Raw genomic sequence first — 5,515 nt, forward strand, 5'->3', positions numbered from 1 at the left:
TTTTTGAAAGTGAAAAAATAAATAGGTCCTTCTAAATAGGACCGCCTATGTGCTTACTATACCACTTTGTGGTCTGGCTGGGGCGGGAGCTACCATCTCCATGGTAAAGACTCTGGGACTCCTAAGGGTTAAGTGACTGTTTAAAATCAAGCAGTTTGGAAGCATTCCAAGTTAGTTTTAGTCTGCATCTTGTCGATGCAGCTTCAGGATTCTTTCCACTACTTCATTCCAACATCTCTATTTTGAGAATACTATCAGTAGTGCCTGAACTTGTCTTTGGGAAACCCCGTCATTCACTCAAGCACTTGGTAGGTGCTTTGATTATGAAAAGAAAATCTTAAAACTTTGCTATGATGATAACTAAGAATGTTAACAGCCTATTAAAATAAAATTTAGGGATTTAGGAAGATATGATATCACTGTGTGTTCTCAAAAGCAGAGCAATTAACACTGCTGAAAGTTTCCCACATAGCAGACATGAGAAGAACAGAGCAGTAGACGGTTCATTCTGTTTCCGGCATAGGTAAGTTTTCTTCCATGAATGCAGGATACAAGGGTGAGATTGTTATAGGCTCAATACTCCCTGATTTTCATTTCATCCAAACAACAAATTATGGAGGATAAGATACTAAAATGCCTTTGAGGAGTGCAATGAAAGAAGGAAGATTCTGGACTTTGGATCAACGACTGAACGACTTTGGCTTTAGGGTGACTTGAGCTCCTTGTAGGGCTGTAGCTAAAATGAAATAGAATAAGAAAAAAAGTTGTTACACTGTGCCTTGAACATGTATCAAAGACATGTAGTAAATTGTTTTTATGCTGTCAGATGAATGAGATTGTTGACCTGAAACAAATAGACTGCCAGATATTTCTCCAGCAAAAATGGGTTTATTTGGAATCAACAGAGAATTGCAATTTTGGGTCTGCAACTATGGCAGTCCCTTCACAGCACGGGAAGGAGAACATTTTTATAGAGAGGAAAAGGAAGTTGGGAGGGCTGAAGTAAATGAAGAGCCTATGGCTTTTCATTGGCTGAGTTCTTGACAGGAAAGAAAAGGAGCCTTTCTTCTTCCTGTTGGACTCAGCTATTGTCACAGAGAGTGAGAACTCCCTCTAGGGTCTCCCAACTCTATTCATTCAAGGTTTCCATTTATTCGTGTTTTACTTTTCCCCTTTTTTAATCAAGATTTTTCTCTGAAAGCATCTCTAATCAAGAGTCTGTTTTTCTAGTTTCAGCAGCTTTTTCCCTTCAATGTCAGGAAGGAAATTTCCTGGATGTAGTGTCTCAGAAAGTGCACAGTTTGGAAACCTGTTAAAGTCACATTCAAGTAACAAAGAAGGAGAACTTCAGGCACTTTTTAATCTAAATTCCACGTGTTATCAAGATTATAGACATTGGAGATCATCTGAAGCATTATTTCATCTTCAAAGGTTTGGTGACAAATTTCCAATAGGCTTGTGTCTGAGTATGGAAAAACTATCTCACCAGATGTCATCTGCCTCAGTTCTGAGAAATCTTTCCTTTCAGGTCACCAGATGATGTGCAGGGCCCAGCCAGGGTTCAGCACTTTCTTTAGGTGTGTCACATGAATCCAAGAGTTTATTCCTTGGAGTTTGGCAATGCAGGGCTTGGTAAGAAGTACCTGATAGGGGCATTTTCAGTGACATTAAAGAGAATTCTTCTGGCAGTGTCTTTTCCAACAGACAATTTTCCCATTTAACAGTTTTCACCCAATGCTGGGCCTGGCCTTCTCTGACAAGCATATGATCTAGCTGATATGAGTCAGAAACCAGGTCAAGTTTGAAGGATGATATTAAATTCCTCAGAAAATTTGTGAAGATCTTCAGTTACTTTGGAGAAATCTTTGACGATAGTTCACAGTTTAGCTTTTAATCTGGACACACTAAGAAATTAGTGTTTAGCTTCCATATCATTGGAAGCCTTAATTTTAAAGAGACAGGTTCTCACATGTTCAGAAGTAAAGAGAGTGGAAAGAGTTTCAGAGAAAAGGGAGAGTCTGGTGGGAGAATTAGTGTGGGAGGATTGGAGGTACAGTGGAGGCTTAGGCTGCATAGAAGGGAAGGAGGAAGATGGCACCAGAGGCAGAGCCTGCAGCAAAGTCAAGAAAGAAGAGCCTGAGGCTTTGGGAGCCATTTTATCTGTATTTAATTATTTGTTTGCTTCAGTTAATCTTAAAATCTTGTTTTGTAGAGAGACAATTTTAGACTTCTGATAACGTTGGGAAACCTCAAAATACCAATTGAAATAATCATTCAACTCAGTTCTGGAAATTTTTGAGCTATTGTAGTCCAACTTGGTTTTAAGGAAATTAAGTTTCAGAATTTCAAAAGTTCTCCATAATGGCCATGGATAAGCTAAATTGCTTTAGGGCAGGCCCGTCCATTCATTAGAAATGTCCATAATTATGGAGGGACCTCAGTTTTTAAACATAAGATCAGCTGGAGACCCTGTAGTGGGGAGGCCCTCAAAACATTAGGGATCCCATTTCCTAGAGGATTTTCCTCTAGAAGAAAGAACATTTTTCAAACAGCTTAGACAGCTCACAGCACAAATGGCTCAATTCAAACAGCTTGTAAGACAGTTCTAGCCAATTCAAAGGAAATAGCGTGGTCCCAGAGGAGCCAGGCCAAGGCCTTTTTTAGCCACTTTCCAGAAAATAGCTCTTCCAAAGAAATAGGCCTAAGGCTGAAAACCTGGTGATTTCATTTGAAGCAACACCTTCTCAAAGGAACTGGGCCAAAGGCAACTTCAGCCAGCATCAGTTGAAACAATTTGATCTCAAGATAAGATCAAATTGACAAGTGAGTATTTGCATACAGAATAAGGCCTTAACCGGAAAGACAAAACTTTTTAATAGATCCCAAGTAAAGCCTGGAGGACTTCAAAGGCAAAGAGGACAAAGACCTACCTTTAAATCTCAGGGTCAGGAAGAAGGGCAGTGAGTGACAATGGGCTTAATTATGGGCACCACACCTGTTTGTTCACCAGCCTAGAGCCATCAGGAGTCTTCTCTGGTCCCTCTACTGGCCACTGAAATGTTGGCCTGAAACAAGTCGACTGCAAAATACTTCTCCAGCGAAGATGCTTTTATTTGGGATCAGTAGAGAATTGCAGTTCAGGATCTGAAACCATGGCAATCCCCCCATAGCAATGGAAGGAGAACACTTTTTATAGAGAGGACAAGGAAGTTGGGAGAACTCTAGTAAACAAAAAGTCCATGGCTTTTCATTGGCTGAGTCCTTGCTGGGAAAGAAGAGGAGTCTTTCTTCTTCCTGTCAACTCAGCTATCATCACAAGGAGACAGGGAGTGTGAGCTCCCCCTCCTGGTCTCCCAACTCTATTTAATTGAGGTTTCTGTTTATTAATTTTTTACAGGATCAAAGCATTCAAAAAATGCTCCTGGATTTGGGGGGAAATAAAAGCTTAATAGTTAACAATAGTCAAAATTAGTTATTTTACCCATAAATAAGCTGGCAGTGTCTTTGAAAATGTTCCTTTAGGAATTTTCCTTTGTAAGAGTGGTCCTAAGCCACAGATTGCATTATAATCATCTAGGGAGGGTGAAACAAACAAACAAAATATACACAAAATATCAAGGCTTACTCCAGACCAATTAAGTCTGAATTTCTAGAGGTAGGTCAGGATATATATGTATGTGTATATTTATTTAAGTTCCCCAGATGATTCTAACATGTGGCCACAGTTGAGAAACAGGTTCATAACATCAGTGGTCTTGGGTAACTTAATCACAAAAAGTTTCTTTTGAGGACCATGATTTATATGTGTCTATTGCAAAGTCAGTGATAACAGCCCATCGGTTTGTGCCTTCCTTTTCTTCTCATGGTGGCTCTATTCATGATCCCTCAGATTTCTGAATAGGATTCAGCAGACAAATCAGCCTGCAGTGTCCCTTGAAATGGTAAATGACGTGTAAGAGTAACTTGAGAGCTGGTCCAGAGCTGACGCCTTGCAGCGGGAGGGAGAAGATGTAGAGGTTTCTCAGTGCTTGATTACAAGCTGCCGTGACTGTGGTTTACTTTTCCCTTGTCTCTGGATCCCTTCCCTTTCCCGGTTTCCTAATTACTTACCTTATTTATTACTTTGTGCTTCTCAGTTTCTTGTTCATTTTTCTTTATTTCTTTCTTTCACTTTCCCTCCTCATAGAAAACACACTTGCTTGAGGGTAAGAAAACTAAGCTGACATATATATCCATTGTAATGCCAGCAAGTTCTACCTGCTCCACTTTGATTTGTCATTCCCTAACTATTTTGCAGTGGCTAGATGTTTTTTTGATTCCCAGCCATCCTAGATTACCACAGTATAATTTAGCTGTTGTATTAATGTCATGTGCCAGGAATACTTATCAAATATTAATTGATTAAATTTTAATGGTTATCCAATGTGTTGGTGTACGATTATTCAATGTAATCTCTTAATATTATTTTTACTTCTATAGAATCAGTAGCAATAGTTTCATTTTCATTTCTCATTTTAGTAATTTTTCTTCTTTCTCTTTCTTTTTCTCAGTCCTTCTAGCTAAATGTTTGTCAATTTTCATGGTCTTTTCAGAGAACCAACTTTTGATTTCATTAATTTCTTCATTATTGTCTATTCCCTATTTTCTTTATCTCTGCTCTAACCTTTATTATTTCCGTCCTTCTGCTAGCTTGGGGTTTAGTTTGTTCTTTTTTAACTAGTTCTATAAGTTGTAAAAATAGGTTGTTGATTTGAGATGTGTTCTAGCCTAAAAAATGTCCCATGTGCACTTCAGAAGGATATGTTGTGCTGTTACTGCATAGTTTTCTGTATCTCTATCATAACTAGTTGACATATTGTGTTGTTTAAGTCTTCTGTCGCTTTAGTTACAGTCTACCTGGTTCTTCTATTATTGAGAATGGGGTATTGAAGTGTCCAACTATTATTGTAGAACTATCTGTTTTCCCTTAAATTTTGTCAGTTTTTGCTTCATGTATTTTGATGGTCTGTCATTAAGTCCATAAATGAGTATAATTGTTGTATCTTCTTGTGGTATTGAAACTTTAAAAACATATCATTTCCTTCTTTGTATTTTATAATCTTTTATGTTTTAAAGTTTATTTGTCTGATATTAATATAGCCACCACTGCTCTCTTCAGTTACTATTTGCATAAAATATCTTTTTCTCTCCTTTCACTTTAAATCTATTTGTTTCTTTGGATCTAGAGTGAGTCTCTTGTAGACCAAATATAGTTGAATCACGTGATTTTATCCATTTTGCTACTCTCTGTCTTTTGATTGGAGAGTTTAATTCATTTACATTTAAATTAATTCCTGATAAATAGTGACCTACTACTGTTATTTTGCTATTTGTTTTCTGTATGCTTTATAGTTTTTTTTGGTTCTTCATTTCCTGCATTACCATTTTCTCTTATATTTAGTTGATTTTTTTGTGAAATGTTTAAATTCCTCCATCATTTTATTTTGTTTATATTCTATATCTGTTTATCATGGAG

This window comes from Camelus bactrianus, chromosome 15, assembly GCF_048773025.1.
Source record: "Camelus bactrianus isolate YW-2024 breed Bactrian camel chromosome 15, ASM4877302v1, whole genome shotgun sequence".
NCBI classification, from domain to species: Eukaryota; Metazoa; Chordata; class Mammalia; order Artiodactyla; family Camelidae; genus Camelus; species Camelus bactrianus.